This window comes from Pan paniscus, chromosome 1, assembly GCF_029289425.2.
Source record: "Pan paniscus chromosome 1, NHGRI_mPanPan1-v2.0_pri, whole genome shotgun sequence".
NCBI classification, from domain to species: domain Eukaryota; kingdom Metazoa; phylum Chordata; class Mammalia; order Primates; family Hominidae; genus Pan; species Pan paniscus.
In genome coordinates, this window is record NC_073249.2 from 199,241,873 (window position 1) to 199,268,037 (window position 26,165).

The 26,165-nt window shown below is 56.5% G+C and overlaps 1 protein-coding gene across 10 annotated transcripts in view; it reads left to right on the top strand.

Annotated features, from left to right (window-relative positions):
- Positions 1–7,192: 7,192 nt before the first annotated feature.
- AHDC1 (AT-hook DNA binding motif containing 1) overlaps positions 7,193–26,165 on the top strand; it is a 69,674-nt gene continuing 50,701 nt past the window's right edge. For 4 of the 10 annotated variants that reach the window (XR_008620508.2, XM_034959256.3, XM_034959235.3 and 1 more), the window contains exons 1-2: positions 7,248–7,677; positions 7,910–8,007. The gene's annotated coding sequence lies outside the window, so the exon portion shown is untranslated. The other 6 variants (XM_055096227.2, XM_034959246.3, XM_063593699.1 and 3 more) reach the window with 6 other exon arrangements.

Consider the following 26,165-nt stretch of genomic DNA (forward strand, 5'->3'; position numbering starts at 1 on the left):
CTTATTAAGTGTCTTCTGAATGTCAGATGTATTTACAGCCATCTTTTCAATTTAATCCAGTACTGAGCCTGGTTCTGTGATTAGCCCCATTTGTAGGTGAGAAAACTGAGGCTCAGGGGTTACATGATGTACCAAGAGCATGCAGTGTATGTGACAGAGCTAGGATTTGAACCTAGAGCTTACACCAAAGCTCATGGTCTTTTCACTAGACTTCATTGCCTCTAGGCTTTGGGAAGAGAGCCTCTGTGGAGTTTGCGTGTGTGCGTGTGTGTGTGTGTGTGTGTGTGATCCTTCCTCCTCTAGTTATTGGTAGAAAGATTCCCTGGAAATCCTCCTATGCTGGGTGACCTAAAGGAAAGAAAGATAAGGCAATCAATGCAGATTGAGAATTCCCTGTGTCCTGCCCTGTGCTGGGGGTTGCTGAATGAGAGCAATAAGATGGAGAGAAGCCAAATGGCTGCTCAGAGGGGTTGTCATAGGGGTGGGAGCCTTAGCTCCACAGAAAAAGTCTCAGGGGCCAAGGCTTCCCAAGGGCCACAGTTTCTGGCTGACCAAACTCACAAGAGCCTGATGTATAAGCCAGAGGCCAGTGATTCTGCCTGCCATGAAATAAGCAGAGAAGAGCACGGCTCTGGAGCTGTAGTGCCTGGTGTGAATCCTGCCTCCACCACTCACTAGCTGTGTGGTTTAGTGCAAGTTTTTCACCTCTCGAAGCCTCAATTTCCTCATCTGTGAAATAGTAATCAAATGATCAATACATGTGAGCTCTCTCTGTCACTACCATTTGCAAATTGTTGACTGTGTGCCAGGCATCCTGCTAAGTGCATGCATGCTGCGATTTTATCCTCGCAGATCCCTATGAGGAGGAGTTTGTTGTATCTTCATGTTGCTAATGAGGAAACTGAGGCACAGTGAAGTGAATCAGCAGGACAGAAGTGGCAGAGCAGGGGCTTCCACCAAGTCTTCTGACTCCAAAATCAGTGCTCTCAGTCTCCATAGCCTTTTTCTGGGACCAGAATATTCTTGTCTGCCCTACAGGGCTCTGTCTGGTACCAGGATGCCCGTTTGGTTTCAACGAAAGCCCAGCAGGGCAGTGAACCACCTGGAGTTCACCAGGCCCCTCGCTGCTCCTCAGTAGAGACCAGAGCCTCCTGAGCCTGGAATCCCTGTGTCTACTGGTGCCTTCCTTGTCTCTCCCTCTGAAACAGCTAGATGAATTCTCCCTTGCACCCCGTTTTCTGTGCAGCCTTCTGTTCCCTTCAGATAGAGCACAATGCAATTGATTAGGCTTCTGCTTTCTCAATTTCAATCACATCCTCGCCCTGCCTCCCTGAGATTACAGGCGGGTCACCTTGATTGCGGTTTGCACCGTTCACAAAACTCTTCAGTCGTTTACAAAACCATCTCTCGCCTCATTCACTCCCCCACCTGGCTCTTCTCCTCCGTGATGCGTGGATTTTACTGGTTTAAGACTCAGAGGGCAATTTTATTTCCAAGTTCATGGTGGGGAAGGAGGACACCTAATTGACTAATGCTGGGTATTTCGCATGCATCATCTAATTTGATCTTCACCACAAGGCAGCGCAGATGTGTGATTATCCCCATTTTACAAAAGAGGAAACAAGACTCTGAGAGGCTACAACACTGGCTCAAGGTCATACAGGTGGATGGTACAGCCAGGATTTGAACTCAAAGTCTCATGTGTTCCCCGGGTCACATTTCTTTATTTGAAGGAGCAGCATGGGAAAGTGTCATATTGACCCAGAGTCAGGTCCAGGAAGGGCCTGGTGCACGTAGGGCTCAGGGGTAGCTCCCTACATGCTGAGGATTGTACTCGTAAAAGAACTAAGTCATTTATTAATTTCACACACATCTACTGATGTCTCCTGTAGGCTGGTCCTGTCTAGGAGGCAGAACAGCAAACAATGACAACACTTAGGGGCAAGGTCAGTCTGGGAGCCAAGTCTGGGGGATTTCTTGGAGTCTGTGAAATAAAAGTCTGCCTGATGAAGCAGCCAGAGGGTGAGGTCATCTCCAGCAGAGGGAACAGCATGTGCAAAGGCCCAGAGGTATGGTAGAGTAAGGCCCATTCAGGCTAGGCAAGTGCCAATAATTAGGCATGGGAGGGCTGAGGGTGCAGATGAGGCATGGAAGATGAGGGATGGAGAGTCAGAGGCAAGAAGTAGGAGGGGGAAAACCAAGGGGTATGGGCTCTGAGTTGTGGGGAAAAGAAAGAAGAAATCTGGGGGACCCAGGACTTATTGTGGGGAATGGAGTCTAGTCTGGATCCCACTGCTCCGGGACTGAGCTGAGTGGATCCTCTCTCCACTCCACCAGGTACAGTATCGAAGACACACACACACACACACACACACACACACACACACACACCCCCCAGGTACAGTATCGAAGACACACACACACACATACACACACCCCAGGTACAGTATTGAAGACACACACACACACACACACACACACACACACCCTGGTACAGTATCGAAGACACACACACACACACACACACACACACACACACACACACACGCGCCTGGATGGTCCTGCAGTGATGTTCACACTCTCTCTAGTGGTGACTCTGAGTACTACATCCAAAACTGCAAGAAACTTTCCCCACTCCCGGGATGGGAGAACCAGGTCTCTTCAGAAACTTCCCGCCACAGGACAGGAGATATGGCACAGTTCCTGCTCTCAAAGAGGTCACAGTTTAATGGTGATGGGTGCTAACGGGACAGATGCAGGCAGAAAATGACAATAAAGCTATGTGGGAGAACAGGGGAGAGTCCTAACTCAACTGGGCAGGGGAAGTCTGGGAGGCTTCTCAGAGGAGGTGTTGATTCATCAGAAACAAGAGTAAGAGTTTGCTTGGTAAAGAAAGAAGCAACAGAAGGACATTCCAGACTGGACAGAATTAAGTGAGCTCAAAGGCAAGAAATGAGACTGCTCAGGGAGTTACAATTAGGTAGGTGTGCTAGGAATGTGAAATTTCAGAGGAGTTAGTGGCTAAAGATGAAGATGGCAAAGGCAGGCATGGGTCTTGTCTACCATGCACTCGAGCTGGGATCCTAAGCCTTGGACAATGGGGAGCCACTGAAGGGTTTTGAGCAGGTCAGATTCACTTTTTTTTTTTTTTTTAGACGGAGTCTCACTGTTGCCCAGGCTGGAGTGCAGTGGTGCCATCTCAGCTCACTGCAACCTCTGCCTCCCGGGTTCAAGTGATTCTCCTGCCTCAGCCTCCCAAGTAGCTGGGACTACAGGCGGGAGCCACCATGCCTGGCTTATTTTTGTATTTTTAGTAGACACGGGGTTTTGCCATATTGGCCAGGGTTATCTCGAACTCCTGACCTCAAGTGATCCGCCCGCCTCGGCCTCCCAAACTGCTGGGATTACAGGCATGAGCCACTGCGCCCAGCCAGATTCACTTTCAGAAGGAACCCTTTGGTGACAATGGAGAGGAAAGATAGGAGGCGAAGAGGCAGGAGATGGACACCCCTCTTGGACACAAAGAACCATACCAGGTCACACTCATAGGACACACAGCTTTGACCGCGCCTATGAACCAGACATAGCGATACAAGTAATGGCACCTACAGACATGTCAGTGGGACCCCAGGCTGAGCACCCACAGACAAACCTGCACTGCTTCACACTCAGACACAGAAGTCAGGCCTGCAAGCGAAAGCAAACCGAGGACACAGGGTTACCCCCCCAGACACAGGCGCACAGCGGGAACCACACAACCCTGATGGCCACAGGAATTCACACACACTCAGTGTGGCTGTCAAGGGCCCGACCCTGCTCCCCCTCTGTCTCCCCCAGGTCCCTCACCACCTCCGGCAGGAACAAAGCTGACCTTTGCCCTCTGGCCTCTGGCCTCTCCTCCCACACCCCCTGCCCCAGAGGGAGGAGCTGTTTGAAGTCTGGGCTGCAGCTGGGGTTTCCTGTGGCCTAGAGGAATGTGGGAGGACTTGCACGGGGGAGGGGAAAGGGGCTGGCCCAGGAGGAGGGCTAACAGAGCCTGGGGGCCTTAGTCCCCACTGTACCACAATGAGGGAGGCTTCCTGCTTGCGTGGTCTCTTGGGCTCCAGCTTTGAGCTGTTCCCATCCAAAGAAGGGGAAAACCAGGGCCATAATGGCTCCAGTCCAATGGGCCTCTTGTTCCTGGATCTGCAGCTCAATAGCTTAGGATAGGCCCGCAACCTCTCTAAGCCTCCGTCTCCCCTTCTGCATACTGGGCTGAACCACCCTCTAGCAGTCCACACCTCTCCTGAGCAGCCCCAGGAGTAGGGCCACCCCCAGAACTTCCATATTCAGGGAGGGCCGTGCTAGTCCCTACCCAAGACTCACTTCATCCTGCCCTTTCCATGAGGTCTGGGGGCCTGGCTCCAGGCTGCTGGGACCTGTCAGTTATTGTCATTATTAGTGTGACTCATCATCTCTCTCACCATGCCCTTGCCAGTTTTCACAGTGCTTTTACATCTATATGCTCAGTTAATCTTCTCAACAGCTCTGCTTCTATTTTACACATGGGAAAACTGAGACTCACACAGATTGAGGACACACAAGTAAAATCAAGATCAGGACCAGGCCTGTCTAGCTCCTGCTCCACATGGCCTCTCAAACCCAAGGCCCCATTCCAGACTCTCATCTTTATTTTCCAGGGTCTAGCTACACCACCTTCTGCTTACACCGAAACAAAAGCGGCTGGAGGGAGCTGAGCCCAGAGAGGGATGATGCAGGCTCTTCCAGAACCTGTGTCCTCTGCCTCAAGCCTCCTTTCCCTCCTGCTCGCTGACAACTGCTGAAGCAGAAACGAAGATTAGACACTAGGTGGCAGCAGCAGCCCACGGGAAGACAGCTTGAGTTTGGGGAGACCACCCCCCACCAAACTCAACACAATTTGGAGAGGCTCCACGAAAAAGACCAGCCCCCAAATAACAGGGAGACTCTGCAATGCTTGGTTTCCAGTGATGATCAACACTTTAAGGGCCAATGGAATTCACCCTAACAGGGGAAGGGGACCGCTGAAGTAGCCTGGGGTGGGAGGGGCATGCTCGGGAAACCCTACCTAACTTCTATTTCCCTCTAACTCATAGAGCCACGGGCCCTACTAATCCTGCCCTCTGCATCTCTTTACTTAACCTCCCCCTCCCATGCTTTTCCCAAACTCCCCTTCATCTCAACCTACTGGGGCTCTCCACACCCCAGAAACCATCCTATACTATCCCACCCAACTCCCTCCTAAAACTTGATTCAAACTGAGTAGAGTCTTCATGACTACAGGCAGAATCTAATGGGTAATGGGGGAAGGGAGAGAAAGGAGGAGGAACCTGGGTCTCTTTCTCCCTCCCCAACGCCGAAGTCTGTCTGTCCTATAGGGGGCCAGCTAGGGCAAGGTGCCAAAGCCTCATCTATTTGGGATCACTTCAGGCCCAGGCTTTGGAGCTGCAGAATCTCTAATGACTTTAGCCACTACTTTTATGAGCATCTGACCTTATATTTCCCATTCAATGAATAAATCTTTGAACCCAAGTCCTAACTTGTCTGCAAGGAGAAGCTGCTCCAAGATGAGGGCCTCTCCAGTCGGTCATGGCAGCCCCATGATGCCAAATCAATAGTGTCCCATTTAGAGCCCTAGACCTCTCCTATTACTGCTGCACACACCCTCTGCCAAGGGCCAATAGAGAGTGTTCCCCAGATCCCCTCTCTTGTCCTCTGGGGGTACTGGACTGCCATAGAGAAGGAGCTTGGAAGGAGTGAAGGTGTGGGGAAGATAGTGACCAGGGAGTTGCGGTTGGCAAAATGTCACCAGCTGCCTTTGTCACACACTGGCCAACACCCTGCAAGGCCAAAGGAAGAGTCAGAAACAGGTAGGCCAGAGACAAAGGCACTGCTCTAGGAACTTCAGACCTGGAGCAAGATAGACAAGGCCAGCAGACACAGGGTGTGGAACGTCAGACACACAGATGAGGTGGTCCAGTGAGGTGGGACCACCGCAGGGCCAGTCAGGGCCGGCGTTGGTAGACACCTAGGACACAGGACACGACAGCCACTATGCATTATTCATCTCCGTGTCCCTTGCAAGCCCTGCATACCTCAGTTAACATTTGTTGAAGTGCCAAGAAAGGACACACAGACACAGGGAGAGAAGGTCAGTTACAGAAATGGAGGGAGTCACAACTCCTTGTCATAGCCCAGGGGTTAAGCTTGTGGGATTTGGAATTAGTCAGACCCTGGTTCAAATCCAGCTGGGTTCAGCCACTTGCTAACTGGAGAACCTGGACCTCAGTGCCCCCATCTCTAAAGTGGAAATAACAGCACTATTTTACCGCAGCAGTTCAGCCATCTCCGGGGGCGGTAACAAGGCCCTCAAGCAGCGCACATTCCCATCTGTGGGATAGGCTAGGCAGGGGGCCCAGGAGCCAGGGGCTGGAGAACACATGTGACCTGAAGAGGAGGTAGGTGAAAGTGCTGAGCCCAGCCCCCGGCCGCGGCAGGAGGTCAGCACCGTTCAATCTGAATCCTGCTTCCTGACACAACGCAAATGCTCAGCAGAATTCGGAAAAGGGTGTGTGTGTTCTATCTGCGGATTATCCAGGACTTTTGAGCCCTCGCCGCCCTTGGACATATAGGAAAGCTGGGAGTTGCAAGGGCGAAACCGAGGTCGGAGTTTGAGAGGAGGGGTCACTGAGTGAGGAAGCAGCGCTGGCTGGGTCTCCCCTGCTCCCCCGCCCCAGCAGCCCTCCCGCCATATATACTTTAGCTTTACTCAATAAGAAACCTTTTCAGAAAAGGATAACGTCCCCAGATTGAGAGAGCCGGTCCTCTCCTCTGCCCTCTCCCCCTCCCATTTAATTGGGACGCCCCAGAAAGTCGCAGCCCCTTTGGCTAATCCCCTGGTTCCCTATTCCACTCCCATTCCACTCTCAGACCCCGCCCCTTCACTCCCACCCGCAACCTCCGCTCGATCCAGAGCCCCCCGGTGGAGACAAGGAACACGGGGACCATTCTTAACCCTTGGGGAGGATCTTCGCCCGTTGGTAAACGAGGACGCGCTCCAGCCAGACGCGCCCCAGGCGCGGGGTCCCCGGGGCTCCTGGCCGCGCCGTCGGAGCAGCCGGCGCGGCCCCGCCCTCCCCGCGCGCGGAGCGGCCGGGGCGGGGACTACAAGTCCCGGCGTGCCGCGCGCGCGCTCCCCCCTGGGGTTCCGGATGGTGAGCGGCGAAGGTAAGGCGAGCTCGCAGAGGCAGCGGCGGCGGCGGCGGAGACGGAGAGAGGCAGGCAGGCAGGGCGAGGGCGAGAGACGGAGGGAGGGAGCGAGCGAGGCGGACCAGACAGACAGACAGGCGGGCGGGCGGGCAGAGCGAGCCACCCGCCAGGCTGCGCTCAGCCCCGCTCGCAGCGGAGAGAGCAGAAGGCAGGAGGAGGGAGGGGAGGAGGGGGAGGGAGGGAGAGAGGGAATCCAGCTACCACCACCCAAAGCCAGCGTCTGCTTTCTGTCCTCATTTCCTTTTCCCACCCAGCTTGGAGAGCAGAGAAAGGCAGAGAGAGCGAGAAATAGAGACAGTCTGAGAGACAGACAGACAGCCAGAGAGAGCGGGAGGGAGGAGGGCGGAGGAGGAGGAGCAGGAGGACTACGCGGGGCGCGTTCCCTCCCAGGTTTGCTATTGGGGGGGTGGGGGCGGGGGTGTCCAGGGCTGGGAGAGTGTGTGCGCGGCGGGAGGGCGAGGGGGGCGCAGAGAGAGCGAAGGAGTGATCGAGGTGGGGGGGCGCCGCGGGAGCGGGGGGCCGTGTCCAGCGGAGTTAGCGGCGGAGAATGTGAGCCGAGGCGCGAGCCATGCTGTCAGCGACGGCGGGCGGCTCAGGGCTCCTCCACGACTCCTCTCCTCAGCAGCCGGGCGCCCGCGTCGCTGCCACCGCCGGAAGACAGACGTCCCCCAAAACCCCTCGCCTGGCTCGGACCCACGGAGCCGGCAGCCCAGCACTCCGGTGAGTGGCGCCTCCTCCCCAGCCCCAGACCCCCGCTGGGGACCGGCCGGCCAGGCTCTTTTGTGCAGCGCACGGGGGGGGGGCCTGCGTCCCCCGGTCCGGTCCGCTGGACCCGGTGGCTGCGGTGCCCGCGGTGCGATCGGTCTTTGTTTCCACCGGGGCCCGCGGCTCGGCTGGGCTCGGCTCGAAGCCTGGCAGGCAGCGCCGGGAAGGGGGAGGGGGAGGTGGACGGGGAGGGGGGGCGGGGAGGGGGGGTTCTCGGGTTTCCTGGCCGCCCCGCGGCTCCCCCGGCTCGGGGGCGAGGTGCGCGCCCAGCGCTGCCGCGCGCCCCCTCCTCCTTCCCCCTCCCTCCGCCTTTGGATTTAAAACTGCAATTTGCTCTCCAGCTTGCTGAGAATGTGGTGGGGGGGGAATGAAGGGGGGACCGTGGGAGCGGAGAACAAGGCTGGATTTTAGGATCGGCGCTGGGAAAAGGGGAGACTGCGGAGGGAGGAGCCCCTCCCCTCCAACCCCCAAATCCCTAGGATCCACTGGCTCTCGGGGAGTTGAGGGGCGGGGACCTAATGACCCGGAGGGGGTGTGGGGCGGAGGAGGGATTTGGGGGCGGCTAGGGCTGGAGGGGTTGGGCCGCGTGCCCGGTTACCTGGCGAACAAAGTCGGCTTACTTTTGCATAAATAAATAAATAATCGCTTATCAATGCGTTTCCTCTGGGGCTCTGATTGAATCGGCCCCCTCTTCCCCAGGGGGTGGGGTGCTGAGTGACAGCTGTCAGCCCCCTAGGCAGGGAGCTGGGGTGAATTGCTGAATCTCTGCTCGCTGCTTGAGGGCGCCTTCCCCTGCTGGGTCTGGGTCCCCGGGCAGAGCCAGAGGGGCAGGGGGCTGGCTCTGAGTCTAGGAAATAACCTTGTTTCCTGTTCTACAGGAAAAGGGACAGCAACCCAGAGTTTGGGGGCTGGGGATGAGGACTGATGGGAGCTTGGGGGGGGTTCCCCAGCAGCCTGACCCCCCAGCCTCCTGCCAGGCGAAGGGGCCAGCTGAGGGAGGAAGGATGTGGGCCTTGCTGGCCGGAGGCGGGAGCTGGGGCTGTCCCTGAGGCGGGCAGCGGGCACAGAGCGGGAGGAGGGAGAGAGAGAAGCGGGGGCGGGAATTCTCTACCGCAGACCCTGGGGGCCAGGGCCAGATGTGGAGGGGTGGGGAGTCTCCCCTCCCTCCCAGCTTGGGGGCCCTGGGGCTGGGCTGGGAGGGGCTGAGCCTGGTGCCCTCGGTTCTGCACCAGTGCCTGACTGGCAGGGCCAGCTGAATTTGGGCCCAGGCGTCACCCTGGGAGGCAGGGCCGGACTGCACCAGCCTGGTCCCTGAGCACAAGGAGGGACCCTTGGGGGGCCTGTGCCTGTCTGGCTGGGCAGGCGTTTCCCGCCGGACCAGTTGGTGTCAGGCGGGACTTGGCCCCAGCTCCCTGGGCAGAGCTCAGGGTGTGAGGACAAGCTTTGCCTCCGGGTCAGGGTGGCCACATTTTGTCCGCTGCTGCTGTCGCCGCCGGCTGGGCGGGGGCATGTGCCCGGGCCTGGGCAGAGTCCTGCCAGGGGCATTTGGGGTGTTTCTATTGTTGGCTTGTTCCTGTTCTGTGTGGCCCGGTGTGTGTGGCTGTGTGAGCTGGGGCTGTAAGTGAAAGATTACCAGTCTGTCCCCCAACCTGGGGTGGGGGGGCAGGCAGGCTGGGTTGTGGGGGGACCCCCCAGGTGGCATGTGCATGCTGCTTGCCATCTCCCTCCTTTGAGCAGATGTGTATTTATTTTTATAGTAATGGAAAATCAAACTGGATAGTAAGTTGAATTCATTTTTTTCTCCTGCTGTGTCAATAGTTGGAGTAATCCCCAGAGACTGGTGAACTTCTGGCCCCAGAGCTCCCACTCTTCAGGGGTTGCAAAGACCAGTAAGGGCATAAGCTTTGGGGGACCAGTGGCTACCAGCCCAAACCAGTGAGTTGTCCTTCTTCATCCGGCTTTGGGGCAGATGCCCAGGTGGGCAGGCATTGCCCCCTCCCCAGGAATCCCCCACAAGCCCAAGGTGTAGTCTGGCCTTTCTAGTCTGGTCAGTGCCTAACTGTGCCCAAGCCCTCAGGGACGTTCCCCTGGTGGGCGCTCTCCTCCGCCTGGGCTCCCAGCCCACGTGCTGATATTTATTTTCTGTAGTAAAATCCATTTTTAATGCCGTTACTTTTGAAATAATATAGAGAGAAACAAATGTGATGTGTTTAAGTTGCCCTCTGTGAGTTTTTAATGTGATCTATGGCTGAGGTAGTGATGGAAGGAGCTGTTGGGCTTGGAGAAATTTGGTGTCATAAAGAAAAAGAGCTTGCTGTTTATTATTGTTGCTGGGCTGGGGGGTCTGGAACAGGGTCGTGGGAGCAGGGAGCCCCTACCACCCTCAGGCGCTGTGAATGGACAGCATAGCTTCTCAGTTTCAATGCGTGAGGGTTCTGGGGTTATTTTGCATTGCTCCCCAGCCCTTGATGGGGCCTTTGGGGAAGGGGTTTGGGAGCTGGGGGACTTTGTTACCCCCACTGCATGGGCTTAGATCTGGGCTGGGAGGCTTCTGGAACCCCCTGCTGAGCTAAGTGGAGGTGTACAGTAGGGAAGTTGGACTTGGATTCAAAAGATTAAAAGATGGGGTCTCCACCTGATTGCTGTGGTTGTGCTGGAGGCTTGAGGGGCAGACTGCCCCTGGCAGAAGACATTTGGGTAGGGGGAGCTGTTCTGGACTGGCAGAGCCCCAGAGGGACATTGTTGTTCTCCAATCAGCCTGGAGCACTGACTTTGAACCACTCCCACCTCTATGCTTCTGTTCCCCATTGGACAGGGGCTTCCTCCAGGCAAACCTGATCTCCCTCATTTCCCCCTTCCCCTCTTCTGTCCCACCCCCAGGTCAATTTCAATTTTTTTTTTTTTTTTTTTTTTTTTTTTAGTTTGTAGAACACAGAGCTCTGTGTCTCATGCCAGCCACCCAAGACCAGGGGGTGCCATGCCTGTGTACCAGATGCCCAGGCCCTTCTGGTCTGGCTTGGTGAGGTCAAGCAGACTCACTATTATGGGATGGAGCCCAGCTCTGTCTCTGGGTCCCCTGGGTCTCTTGGGACAGAGTGGGGAGGCGGAAGCCAGGATGGAGTGGAGCTGGGGACTATGGGAGGAAGCAAGGGTAACATTGTTGCTAATGCCTGCAGATGGGCCCCCCCAGGGAGGGGGGCGGGGGAGCGACCCACAACCACATGCATGGTGAAGAGAGAGAAAGATGGAGACCAAAGCCGGTGATGAGAGTGAAAGAGAAAACAGGCAAGAAAAGCTGGAATTACAGCCCCTGGAGGTGGGGGCCGGGGACCAAGAAGGCCTAGGAATATACCACTCCCCTCCCTGGAGCCAGAGAGGAGGCAGCACTGAGGGCCTCTCACCCAAGATCAGATTCTGGGGTTGTTTTTGGAGGAGAGACAAGCAGATGTTTGGGAAGAGGGAGGAGGACAGGTGGGAGAGAGAGAGAGACTCTCACAGGAGGAGGGAGAATGGGGAGACAGAGGGATTCCAGGGTTTTCAACAAATGTTTCAGGTCCCAGGGTAGCATCTCCCTTCTGCCCTCCCCAAATGCCTGGAACAGAGCTGAGCTTTTCTTGGGACGGGGCGGGCGGGGGGGGGGGGGGGGGGTGTGGCCTGCGGCAGGTACTGCACCCTACAGGTTGTCAGGTGCTCTGTGCCAAAAGACACCCAGGTTATAAAAGCGGGAAACATTAGGGTCCCAGAGGTGCCAGGAGCGTCATCCAGTTGGACGCCCCCAACTTGTTTGACGAGAGAAAGCCAAGTCTAGGGAGAGGAGCCACTTGCTCAGGGTCACAGATACCTTTGGCAAGGCCAGGCTGGGACCTGGGCTGTTTGCACTCCACCTCACTGTAGTTAGAGAATTGGAACAGCTGCAGGGGGCCTCCTGGGAGTGGAGGGGGCCGGAGCCTGGGGAGAGAAGCAGGCGGGCACCCTTGTGGCCAGAGCCCCCCCAGGGGAGGGGGAGGCGCCGCTGCTGCCGGGAGAGAGAGGGAGGGAGGCGAGAGAGGAGGGGAAACAGTGAGTCAGGCTTCCAAGAGCTGAGGATGAGAGAGCCAGAGCTGGGAGGGAGAGGGCAGGGAGGGCTGCTCAGAAGGGAGGAGAGGGAGGGGGCCCAACCAGGGGCAAGGAGAGCTGGAGAGGGAGGGAGCCAGCCCCTGGCCCTGGCCCTGGCCCTGTGGTAGGGCTGTGTGGAGGGTGTAGCCAATATGGACTTTGCCCATGGTAGGTCAGGAAGGAGCCTGATTCTGCCCCTGCAGCATCTCTTTCTTCTTTCCTCATTTATGATCCTACCCCAGGGTCTCAGGAGGGATGACTGTGTCCTCCCATCCCTTCCTCTTGGGCCTCAGTTTCCCCATCCATTGTGGGATTTGGACTGTGAGCTATTGGAGAGGGAGTGGGGGACAGGGACAGAGTAGCCAGGGAGAATGTTAAGGGATGCTGTCTGAAGCTGCTGGCTTTGTGACGGGGGCGCTGTCACCAGTGCAAGGTAGGGTGCTGGTCTCTGCGTTCATGTCATGACGGTGGATGCTGGTGTTGGGGGGCTTGGGCAGGCGGTGAGCACTGGGATGCACTGTATATATGTGTGTGTGAGGTGCGAGATTCAGGATGCCAGTGCCTAGACAGGGCCAGGGTCACTACATGGCCAAAACCAGCTTCCACTGTTGTGGGGGTGACACTGGTGTGATCCCCCCACGTCCCTATGGGTAGATGGAGGTGGGAATGGCCCCAGTGCAGTTGGCAAGAACAACCCCTCATGCCTGGAACTGGGACCAGAGCAGGAGGGGTCCCCAGGGACTGCCTGGAAAGGAGGAGGGAAGGAGCCCCCCTCCAGCCCAGCTGACAGGAAGCCCTGGCTCCCAGCCCCTCCTTCCCCCAAGGCCTGGCCTCTCCTGGCCCCTCCCTCCTGGATCCCAGCATCTCTTCCATTGGCCAGGGGATGAGGAAGGTGGGCATCAAGGATCCCTCTCCTGCAGGGCCTGGCTCCGGGGGCAATGGTGAAGTGAGAGTAAAGTGAGGCCCTGCCTCCCTCCAGCCCCCTTCCAGCCCCCTCCACCACACACACAAACCCAACTGCAATGAGGCCCTGTTTTCTCTCCTCTTCTGCTCTGGGGTCCTTGGCCTGGGAGCCCAGGGGAGGGGCTGCTTCTGCAGCTGGCTGGCCCCGAACTCCCAATTCAGCCCAGCTGCTACTGAAGCTTCCAGAAGCTGCAGCTCTGCACCCCCTCCCCACCCCCTGAGCCAGGAGAGGCCTTGCTGACCTGGGGGAGGGTGCCTTGGGGAGCGAGTGGGCACCCTTGGAAGGACTAACACAGACAGCCAGACAGATGGGTGGTGGAACAGATGGACAGAGACACCCACACACAGACAGACGGAGAGAGACGGACAGATGGACTGGGACAGGGAGAGACGGACAGACAGAGGTGCTGGCAGAGAGAGGAGGAGGCAGAAAAATGGAAGACAGAGACTTAGAGAAAAGAAAGGAGACAGAGTGACTGAGATGGAGAAGGAGAGAGATGGGGAGGCTGAGAGACAGGAAGAGATAAAGAAAGGGGGAAACCCAGACAGACAGAGAGAGGGAGGGAGAGGGAGGGAGAAGACTGCAGGCTGCAAACCACAAACAGGGATTTGATGAGAATCTGGAAGGTGTTTTCTCCCTCTTCCCTCCCCAAACCCCCAGGCCAGCCAAGTCTCCATTCCTTCCACCCCCGGCTCAGTTTCCAGCTGCTAAAGAGGTCAGGGAGAAAGAGCAAGAGAGAGAAGCCGCCCAGAGCCCCTTGCTCCCTGCTCCTCTTTTCATAGGGGGAGGGGGTTGCTGAGAGGCCTGCAGCCCTGACCCCTGCACCAGATGCACATGTGCACCTCTCTTGTCTTGGGAAACACCACCTCACATTCACCCGGGGGATGCCCCTCATATAAACGCAGCCCCCATGGTCACACCTGTCTACACAGGCCCTGCGTCTCTCTCTCTCTCTCTCTCACACACACACACACACACACTCTCACACTGTCACACACACACACACACACAAATTTGTGACATGTAAATCTCCACCCTCACACTCATTCTGCATCTCACGAACATAGCTGGTGAACACGCACCTGTGCTTCCTTCCCTGTACAGGTGTTGACTCACAGGCCCTGTCATGGGACACCCTCCCACATACAGTGGCAGTCACACCAGAGCACACAGAACCTCCCCCTGCCACCTGCCCCCCACCCCCATACTCTAACCCGGCTGGCAAGGTGGGGAGGCAGAAGGTCCTCTCAGTTGGTGAGAGCCCTTCTGGAAAGCTTCAGGGCCTGGCCTGGACACAGAGAAATGCCCAGTGGCTTGGGTAGTGGGGAGCTGTCTCAAAGGTGGTGAGGCATGTGTGTATAAACATGTGCTTGCATGTGCAGGTAGAAGGGATGGCGAGTGTCCTCATGGAGTGTGAGAGAGACTGGGTGTATGTGAGATAGGGTACGGGTGTGACAGGGAGCTCCAAGGTGTGTGGAGTGTGTGGGTGTGTGTGTGAGAGTGACTTGTCAGGTATGTATATGTGGATGCGCGTTTATGTGATAGGTGTGTATGTAAGATGGGTGTGTGTAACTGTGGGTTTTGCAGGGTGGGGTATGTGTGATGGGGGTACATATATGAAGGTTTAAGGGCATGGGGCAAACTGCATGTGTGAGCGTGCAGTGGCAGGCATGCATGTGGGAAGGTGTATGAGTGCGTGTGAGTGTAGGGACTATGCAGATATGAGGGTGTAGTTCAGGTGTGAGGCTGGGAGCCTGTTGCCTGGATTGGAGCAGTGTTTTCCAAGGCCTGAGTGCTACCTGAACAGGAACATCCAGCACAAGCACGTGGGAAGGGGCCCCCGGCCTGGAAGTTGGGCACTGACCCACACAGATGCACAAGGACAGACATACCCGCCCCTGTCCTCCCTCTTCCTCTCTTCTGGCGTCAGTGGTTTTTAAAGGAGCCTCCGTGAGGACTGTTTGCTGTGCAGTTCCCCCACCCCCAGCCTGTGTGTCTTCAAACACAGTGCTGCCCTCCAGGCAGCTTTGTGGAGGCTCCTGCCTCCACCATCTGAAGGCAGACGGGTGGGCTTGGATCTGCTGCTGCCCCCCAGGGAGCGAGGAGGCAGCTCTGCTCCTTGGGCCTGGGCACAGGCTGAGACAGATGGACTGCCTGTCTCAACATCCCCGCACAGGCACCCCATACCATAGGGGTTCTAGCGGGTAGCCCCCAGTTAGGCCCTGGAGCAAAGGCCAGGATGCTGCCCTTCATTCTCCCAGAGGGGCATCCCCCCTAACACACACACACCCTGCAGCCCCATCACCTCTCTGGGGTCCAGGGACTCAGTTACAGCTCCCAACACCTTCTAAATAGACAACTGCCCCACATACACACTCACAGCTCTAACACCTCTAAAACACAACTGCTCCACCTACAACACCCAGCCCACACACTTCCACAAACACACACACTCTACATACAGATACCTCCCGACATCCAGCTACCTCACATGCACATACCCCCAAACACACAACCACCACATGCTTACCCACAACCTGCAACACCTCCCTGACACCAGGAACCTGGTTTACAGCCCTCATACCTGTGCATGCACGGACGATAGCCTGTGGCACATCTCTGATATCAGAGACCCATTCTTCCCTTCCCACGTATGGAGGGACCTCAGGTCTCTTAACGCCTCCCCAGACCCTTGCAGGTACCCAATTAAAATCCCAATAACCTTTCCAGAGACACTCCCCAGCTCCTCCCCAAAACCACAGTGCATCCTCCACCAACCACAACACCTTTCCAGGCACATGTTCACAGCCCTAGTACTTAACCAAAACCCACATTTTTATGACCCCTCAATACATCCCTAAACACCCCAACACACACACACACACACACACACACACACACACACACACACACACACAGCTATCACACCCTCAGCATATCAACCCCCTATCCAACCCCAACACTGCCAGATACACCCAGGACCCAGCTACAGCCCTGCTACCTTCCCACTGACTCATACCCTCAAAGCCCTGACACCTCCCCAGACACACACACTGCCCACAGCCCCCAACGTTTCTCCCAGCTATAGCTCAGCACTTCCCCAAACACCGGTATCATCCCCTATACCTTTCCAAACATACAGCCTCCCCCTACAACACACATACACTCACTGCTTCAAACACCCACTCAAACAAGAACACCCTCTGTAGCCACAACATTTGCCTCAAACACACAGACATGGCTTCGGTTCTAGTATATCTCTAACAGATCAGGCCCCGAAGCTTCTAATACCTCCTGAAACTTGTGTACACTGCCTCCTGGATCCCGGCACCTCCTCAACAGGCAGTCCTAATGGCCCGGCCCCACCGCTTCCCAGACAGTCTCAGCTCCGGTACTTTTCCTCAGCCACCTAAGGGCCCAGGGACACCCCTACACCTCTCCAAACACCCCGATACCACACCCGTACACAAAGACAGCCTCAGCTAGTCACAACCCTGCACCCATTCTGTGCTCCACCTGCACCCCACGGCACCCTGTCACATACCCCGCCTAATCCTTCTGCAGCCCTCACTCCCACCGTTGGCACATTCCAGCACACCCTCTCCCCCACCTTGTTCCCCTAGACAGCCTCAGCCTGTCACACACATTGCTCACTCTTGTGTGCTCTCGCTCTCTCTCCCTCTGCTGCCCAGGCCTCCCCCTCTTCCCAGAGCCTCCTCTGCCTGGGGAGGCATCTCCACCCCTTCACCGCCCCAGGCCTTTCATTCTTGGACAGTGAGGCTGGACATCTGGTTCAAAGCTGCCCCACCCAAGACCCTGTGCTCTGGGCACCCTGGCCTGGGCTTAAAGGTTTGGGGCCCCTTTGGGGTGGGGGCAGAGCCCCTTGGCACCTGGTCATCCTGGTCTTTCAGCCAGGAACTCTCAGTACCCAGCCCTGCCCTGGCTCTGGCATGTATGTGGGAGAGAGGGACAGGGGGAGTTGCCCCCAGCCCACACTTTTTCAAGTGCTTGCCAAATCACTGCCTCCCTCCCCCAACCCCTTGGCTCACCTGAGAGGGACATGGGGCCTGGGGCTTCAGGGAGAGGGATGGGGAAGGTGCTGGATTGACATACTCCCCCCCACCCCCAAATCCAGGCTGCGGGGCTTGGTCTCCCTGGGAGTCAGTTCCGACAGTGAAGGTTACTTTACTAGATGCATGATTTTAAACGGAATCTCCACCATCTGTTCCACCCCCTAATTACAGATGCACAGAATCCGCCTCAGAGGGCAGCATGAGGGGAGTGATTTAGAGGCTGAGCTGCTTCTGCCTGCATTAGGACTGGGGAGATAGCGGGGCTCTGGGTATTGCTCACAGCCCCCAAATCCCTTCTCTTTCCTAGAGGTCCCTCGTGCCTCCTCTCTTGCTGAGGGAAGGCTCACAGAAGGGCTCCACTGATCCCCAAGACCCTAAAGAAGAAGCAACTGCAGTGCTGTGGGAAGGGTCCCCAAGACATCGCCTGTGTCCCAGCCCAGCAAGTCCTGGGATGCAGGCTCCATTAGGGCCTTAAAAAATTCAGTGCATCGATCTCCTGCCTGCCTCTTGTGCCCTGGGGAGCCGCAGGCACTGGCTTAGCCCAGCTGTCTGCCCACCCTGGGGGGATAGCAGGGATTGGTGAGATAGGGAGGGGTTCAGAGCAGAGGTGGGGCAGCCAGGTTCTGGCAGCAAAGCCCATGGGCAGGCATGCCAAGACCCACCAGGGGTGTTTGCACATATGTGCCCATCCGCCCTGGCACAGCTGGCATGCCTGACCCCAGCTGGAGCCATGGCTGTGGGACTGGGGCAGCACCAAGGGCCAGAGGGAATGGGCCAGGGCCTGGGTCTTAGAGGGTTCTGAGGGACACAGGGCTACACCCTGAGAATGGGTCCATCTTTGCCCATGGACACCAGGGACCTGGGTCCCAGCCTGCCTGGGGGTAGTGGTGGCGGCAGCAGTGGGCACACTGCAGTAGACTCTGGAGCATTCACTGCAGGGAGAGAGGGAGAGAGGTTGGGCTGGAGGAATTTTAAAGATTGCTGCAGGCAGGAGGGTCTCTGGAACCCTGTGGAGCGGGCAGTCATGCAGAAGTAATCCTATCGCTGCCTGCCTGGAGGAGTGGAGGGGGAGGGGAGGGACGGAGCTGCTCCCCCTTCCCCACCTCAGCCCCTGCCCCAGCCAGCCCTGGAGGGAGCCCGGGACCCTAGGGGCCTTCCCTGAGGAGACACCGTGTCTTCTCCGTTCCACCGAGGCCTGTGTCCCCTGGAGGGGCAGCACCGCAGCTGTTGCTCAGCTCCTTGCTCTGGGTTTTATAAATAATGCAGCTCGGAGGTGGGGCCAACTCTGCCCCTGGTCACCTTGGGTCACCCAGTATGGCACCTCCAGCTGGCAGTCCTTTGGCAGAGCCCCTCTCCCGTCCAGCCTGCGCCTCCTCGTCTGCTGTGTGAGCTTGGGCCAGGGGCCCAAGCCTCTCTGAGCTGGGCCCGAGGTAGAGGAGTGCGGAAGAACCCAGAAACCCTGGGTCCTTTCGTCCCACCCCCAGCCCTCACAGGTTAACCGGCAGCCGGCTCAGCCAATCCAGGCTAGAGAGGGATGACCTGTCTACAGGGGCCTCCTGCGTTCCGGCCCCTCCATTTTGCAGATGGAGCAACCGAGTCCAGAGGGGCGCAAGGGTGGTCAAGGCCAGCCAGCTGGGGAGCCCCCTCCTTCCTGCCCCATTCTGCTGTCACTCAGGCTCTTCTCAGCCTCAGCTCAGCTAAGAGCAGGGCCTGGGGGGGGAGGGCGGGGGATGTTTGGGAAAGTGGTTGCGGCTGAGAGGTTGCCATGGCGATGCTGCAGGATGCCGAGCTGAAGTGGGGGTCCCACAGGGTCTCTGGGGCCCCCAGCTCCGCACCCCTGTGGTCTTCTCCTCCCCATCTCCTGTCCCCCACCCAGATGTCTGTCAGGCGGCTCCGGTGACAGGCTGGGTGGGTGACAGGTGGTGCAGGTGATGGGCTGGGTGGGTGACGAGCTGGGTGGGTGACAGGTGGTGCGGGTGCGAGGCAGGCAGGTGACAAGCTGGGTGGTGACGGGCTCTGCGGATGACAGGCAGGGGGTGTGGTTGGCGAGGATGCTGTCTCCTGGCTGGTGGCCTGTTGCAGCCCCCTACCCTCATGCGTGTGCACACACATAGACTCTGGGCTCAGAGCTTGGGGCTAAGATACTAATGAGGCTTATTACTTGTGGAGGGGCAGGTGCCTAGGCTCACTAATGAGAGGCCTTTAACAAATAGGGGACACAGCTAGGGGGCTTCGAGGAATTCAGCTGGCCCTTCTGGGCTGAGACCCTGGGGGTCCTGACCTGGCTCAAGGATGAAGCTGGATCGCCTCCAGCCAGGTCGAGGATCCCTCTTCCCGCTTCTCCCTGGCCACTGGATTTATGTTAATACTAACCACAATTATGATCGCTACCATTGTTCAAGCACTTATTATGTGTCAGGCACTGTGCCAAGGCCTTTGCATGCATTTTCTCATTTCAACTCAACAGTCCTAGGAGAGAGGCACTATTACCCCATTTTACAGATGGGGAATCTGAGGCTGAGAAAAGGCACATGACTTCATATAACAAGTTACTGGTGCAGCTAGGGCATTAATCCGGGTCTGTATGTCCCTAGAACATGTGCTCTTAACCGCCCCACCAGTAAAACTCAGGTCTTGGTGCAGACTCCAGATCCTCTCTCAGGGACTGGAAAATGGGCATGTGGTGGAGGGGTGATCACCATAAACTCTTCAGCTCTGACTTGGGTGGCTGTGAGGACTCCTCCAGGTAGCTGCTGTGACCTTACCCCATCTGGGCCAGATTCTGGACAGAGGGCAGGGCTTAATGCTAAGGGGGGTGAGCCGAAAGGTGGTCACCTGGGATATCTGAGCCACTTTCTGCATTGTGCAGTGGGAAGGCTGAGGCCCAGAGAGGAGCAGTCACCACCCAAGGTCACACACCCTGTGAGCTGCAGGGCCCCGTGGGATCCCAGGTCTCCTGGCCTCTTGAAAGGGCAGGGCTGGGTGTGGTGCCAGAGCGGGGAGGCTACCTCCTCCTGGGCCCCACCCACCAGCCTAGTTTCCTCCCTGGATGTTGTGAGCACCCAGCTTCTAGGAGGGTGCAGGGGTCTGTTGGCAGACTCCTTAGGGCCATGCTCCCTCCCCATCAATCTGAGCCCCTAGTGTCAGTTGTGCCCCTCCCTTTGGAACCCATTGGGGTGGAAACTCCCTGGCAACAGCTGATGGATGGGTTAGGGCTTTGACATTGGCCTGGGGCCACAGCATGGCCCTGGAGGGACCAGGCTGGGGCTGGGAGGTGGGGGTTGGAGGGGAATTTAAGGGAAAAGAATTAGGCTCATAAATCATGGAGCATCTCGTTTCTCCTCCTCAACCTTAATCTCTTAGCAAACCTGCTCTCCAACTGCTCATCCAAGGTGCTGGGGGTTGAGGGAGCCCACCTGCCTGTTCCCCACTCCCTCCAGCTGATGCTCATCCCCTCCGGAAATTGCACCCTCCCACGAGAAAGAAAGAGCTGCAGCCACTATTGCTAGGCAGCATTAAGACAAGTCCAGATGACTGGATTTTGCCTCTGACTCATTGTGATGAGTAGGGCGGAGGGCTTCACTGCCTCAGTTTCCCCAACTTTGGACCTTAAATCCTCTCCTGATGCCTCTCAGCCCAGCCAGGAAGGAGAGCTAAGACCAAGAGGGATTTAACAGATGCAGGACACACAGCCTTGTCCTCAGACCCCCCAAGTCTGAGAGAAGCAAAACACTCACCTTGAGAGCCCTCGGACTTGGAGGTGAGGTGCAGAACCCAGGCTGGGTGTGTGCTGAGGGGTGGTGGGGGTGGGTGGTGCTGGGTGGCTGGCCTGGGAATACTTTCTTAAGCTAAGGCTGGGGCTTAGGGGAGGCCAGAGGAAGGGTAATAGTTTGCCTGGGGGTGCTGGGAAGCCATCTTTGGTTGGGAGGTGTGGGCCTGGAAGGGTCTGGCCTTCCCACAGGCCCAGGCAAACAGTAGATTGGAGTTGTGGGCCTCCCCGCCCAGCTCCCCAGGGAACTCGCTGCTGCCTGGCCCCAGGGACCCAGGCATCCTGGCGGGTGAGGGCGGGTCTCCAGCAGGCGCCCTGCCAAACCCTGCAGCCTGCTCACCAGGAATCTTGTTGCTGAGAGATGGAAAATCCCGGCCGGGCCTGCAGCTCATCCCTCCCCTCCAGGAGAAGGAGGGGCCCGAAGAGTCCTTCCTGTACCCCCAGCTGTCATCTCAGGGCAGGGCTCTCCTCAGCAGTGGGTGGGGCAGGGGGCCCAGGACAGGCCTCTAAGGCCCAGTCACATGTCCTGGAGCCCTGCCCAGCCCACAGTGGGCACTAGGGCACTCTGGAGGCAGAATGAGCCTGGTGCAGCAGAGGAGGGGGTGGGGGTGCTGAGGCCAGAAGGCGGCCTGGGTGGGGGCCGGTGCCTGGCCCTGGCCCCACTGGCTCCCCCAGGGCGGAGGGTGAAGGGTTGGTTCTCTCCTTGGACAGGAAGACGAATGATCCCATTATGGGAGCGTGATTTTATTCCACGTGTCACGGAGTCTGAGATTAACTTGCTCACCAGTCTGTGACAAACCCCTCACACCCAACGCACAGATACAGACACACACATATCCTTGGTCTCACAAACATCACACAGACCTAGATAAGCATCTCCATACTACAACACATGGCATAGTCTCCCATACAGAAACACAAGCACACGCTTAGATACACCGAGGCCTAGACCCACAGTCTCAAAAGCACAATGTGCCCTCACTCACACCAAGGCCGCATGGACCCACAAATGCAAACAGTAGTCCAGCAGGATGCTGGCACTCTCTACTCAGACATGCATGGAGTCTAGGACACACATAGACACCCACAAAACCAGACACTGCCATGCAGACAGGCATAGATCACCAGCCACACACACTGAGACAAAGGCGCAGAAACATATAGAGACAAAGACAGGCACAGACACACAGCCAGTGGTACTCACACGAGCACAGGCGTGCACACCCGGACACAGACAAAGACAAAGAAATGCCCAGAGGTTTTACTGTGGACAGATGTAGAGGCACACGCACATCTGGGCCTCGTCCTCGACCTCCCTGCCTAGGGACATGGTAATCTGGCGCCTGTGGCTCCAGGGAGGACTCTGAGGAATCTTCTGCTCTGTCAGAACCCCCCACCCTGGGCCCAGGGCCAGCCCCCACCTCTGGCACCAGGCCTGTGGTCGAGGCCATGGCAGCTGCACCCTCAGCAGAGCCCTGAAACCTCTTACCTACGTTCCCCACTGGTCACACTCACAGGGACACCATCTCCTCATGCACATGTTCACAACAACAGCCCCCCCGTACATAGTTTCTCACTCACTCACCCTTCCTTCATGTGTTCCCTCTTGTCTTTCTCAATCACTCCCTCCTAGCAGAAGTGCACAACCTCCATCATGTACACACACGGCATCCTGTGCACACAAAGCCTTCCTCACACACACCCATACATACCCAAGCCGTCATGGCACGCGTACACAGCCCCCCTACAAACACACACGTACATGTTTGCATACTTCCCTGCCTTCTCACACAGGCCAATTCACAAATGCAGTACACACATGCGTCCTCACCTCTTCTTGCCCATGTGCACACACACACACTGAGAGCCTCCCTCACACCATCATTTTCCTTCCTCTGTCTCTCATAAACACTCTCTCTGCCAAGAGTGTGGCCTGCTGCAGATTAGCCCTGACGGTATTTGTTACTGCTCTTCACCATGTCCTTGCCCTTCCTGGCCTCAGTCTCTCCCCGTCTACCTCCGGCCCTGCCTGCTGTGGCCTTGTATTCTTTTGTCATTCCTCTGTTTAGTCAGCAGGTCTATACAGAGCATTCATTGATTCATTCAACAAATATTGATTGAGCATTGATGATGAGTTAAGCCCTGGGGATACTGTGGTGACCAAGATGGACATGAGCCCTTCCCTCACAGGGCTCTCAGTTTTGTGACCAGCCTATTTGTTGCCTGTCTCTTCCAACTCCATTGTAAAGTAACCCTTGATCTTGGATGTTGAGAGATGTGTAGGAATTCATAAGAGGAAGCGTGAAAGGGTGTTCCAGGCAGTGGGAATAGCATATGCAAAGCCTGGAAGTGAATCAAGTGTGTTATGCTGAGAAAACGGAGGGACGTTCACAGACCAGAGGAGACACTGCAAAGAGGCCAGAAGGCAGATGTCACGGCGTGTAGATGCCATGCTCTGGGGCTTCAGTTTTATCCAGTGGGCTTCAAGGGGTTATGGGAAATCTTTGCTGGCAGGACCAGGGGAGGGAGAGACTGGAGGCAGGAAGGCTAGTTGAGGGGCTTTGGAAGTGCAAGTGGGAGATGATGGTCTAACCTAGAAGTGGTGAGTAGGATGGAGAGGAGATTCAATTAGGGTTAAGGATCAGTGGGGTTCCAGTTCCTGAGCTGAGTGACCTTAGGCAAGTCATACAACCTCTATGAGCAAGGTTCATCGTGCAAGGAGGGGGCAGTACAGGTGTTGGGCTTGTAGTAGCTGCTCAATAAATAATAGCCATTATTGTCAGTTATCACTTGGACATGGGGGGACATCAGATGAAGAGATTTACTGAGCATCTTCTGAGGGCTGGGTACTGTGCCAGCTGCTGGGGCCCAGACTCTTTTCTTAGTCTACAGAAAGCTCACCTGATAACCATATCACACAGACAGCAGAGAGGGAGTCTTCACCTTCACCTCCACCCCAGAAGCTTAAAGGAAATTGTCAGGGTTCTGGGTGGCTCATGGAGGAACTGGTATTGAGCTGGCTGGTAGAATTTGGGCAGGGAGAAGTTGGGGAAGGAGCTTCCAAGCAAGCTATGTGAACAGCAAGCCCGAGGGCAGGAACTGAGGTTGGTTGAGGTCTAACCAGTTGCTGCGTAGGACAGAAGGGAAAGTTGTGGAATGGGCCTATGGAGGCGAGGCCTCAGAGGCTAGGCTGGGAGAGGGCAGCGTGGAACTGAGCCGCCCTCTGAAAATCCAGTGTTGTAGTGTGACATGGAATGTACCCCTTAGAGAGTCAGCTTCAGGCTCTCCTACTAGGTCACTGGGTGACCACAAACAAAATGCCTTGTCTTCCCCGGCCTCAGTTTCCCCATCTGTGCAATGAGCCGATTAGTCTTGTGTAGGAGGGAATTCTGGCATCACGTCCTAGGGGTTGGTTGGTCTAGCCAACTGGGTCAGGCATTTTTCTGGCTTGGGATTCTGGGCCTCAGCAGTACTTTCTTCCAGAGCATCCTAAGCCAAAAGTGGAGGAAAGTGAGGGGTCCTCAGAGATGGATTTTGGGGCACTCCAAATGAGGGGCCAGGGACTCAGCACAGAAGAGGGGGGTCTTGCCGAGACCTGACTCCAAGCCCCAGAGGGGACCCAGAAGAGAGGACCAGGGTGCCTCTTTTCTTCTGCTCTGACCTGTGTGGTGGTAGATGTGGCCCAGTGTCCAACCCCCCGACCTAGAGGGTGTCAGGACCGTTCCTGTCCACTGACTGGGGAGCAGGGCTTGGAGTGCCCTGGGGATAAGGAGCCAGGAGGCCAATCTGGGGTGGCAGAGCCAGGTGGATGCCTATGGGTAGCTGGGCTCTGCCGTTGATATTTGGGGTTGCCGGGAGTTGTGGTGTAAGGCAGGTTTTGGTGACACACGCCTCCAGCCCAAGCTGCCCTGGATCCTGGCTTCAAGGGCCCCTTTAAGCATCTCACCTGTGAGGTAGGGCTAGGAGAGAATTAATTTCCTGTGCTATTTTAATTTTGCTGTATTTAATCTGCTGTTTATTTTAATTAATTAATGACGGGTAATCGCCTATCATAACCTACTGCCGCTGGCTCCTCTTCCTTTTCAAATGGGTGGAAGGCTGGGCCAGGTGATTGCCAGGTTAGCTGTGGGGGAGAGGGAGGTCCTTGGAGGCCTGTCCCTCTCCCCTTCTGCCTGTCTCATCCCAGGGGTCCTCCCCACCAGGGGTCCTCTCCTCCCATCTCACCTGTGGCTCCTCCTTTCCCTCCCTCTTCTCGCCCAGGTCTGCTTCAGGGCCTTGGAAGTAGTGACTGTGGCAATGAGGGGCCTGACCTGAGGCCCCTGCCTGTCTCTCAAGAAACAGTATTTTGATGTCATAGGATGGTGGTTGGAAGGATGGGGAACTTGCCTTGGATGGTGCTTAGGCACCCTTGGGGAAACTTTTGAAGTTGGGGGTCAGTTTTTAACAGTAGCCCCTTTCCCCTCTCCCCCACCCCAGTGCCCAAACAGCATGCCCATCCACATTGTCAGGCCTGTGCGACACCAGCATGTCTTAGTATCTATGGACATATCCGGAGGTATGATTTCAGTTATTCATTAATCCCTAGGACAGACCTCCAGGGGGGTTAACCCCTTGTATAGAGGAGATCGCTGAGGCTCAGAGAGGCTAAGTAACTTGCCCAGGGTCACACAGCAACTAAGCAGCAGGGCCTGAATTCTGGCCACAGTCTGATTGCATGGAAAGAGTTAACAGTTGGAGGAAGGGGAGGGGAAGTGGCTTGAGGACTAGGGTGGGGGGATTAGGTCAGAAGACTGATTAGGCCAGGAAATGGGGTCCTCTGCCTCTGGAGGATGTGGGGAGGAGGAGGGGGTCCCTGCCACAAGGGGCTTCTCGAAGGTGTGCAGTCTCTGCTACCTCTGCCCGTTCCCTTGTGTGTCTTCAGTTATCTGTTTGGAACAGGGGCTTTGTCACTAGCTCTGTACCCTACCACGGGGACCTTTCTAGAGCTAGGTGGAGCTCAACTTTTATTTATTTAACAAACACGTATATAGTGTTTACTATGTTCCAGATACTATTCCAACTTTATAAACAGATCTTCACTTAATTATTATTGCAGCCCTTTTATTAGTGTCTTTGTTTCATATATCAGAAAACTGAGGCATAAAAAGGTAAAGTGACTTGCCCAAGGTCACACAGTCAGTATGTGGTGGAGCCGCCCTTTGAACTTGGAAGG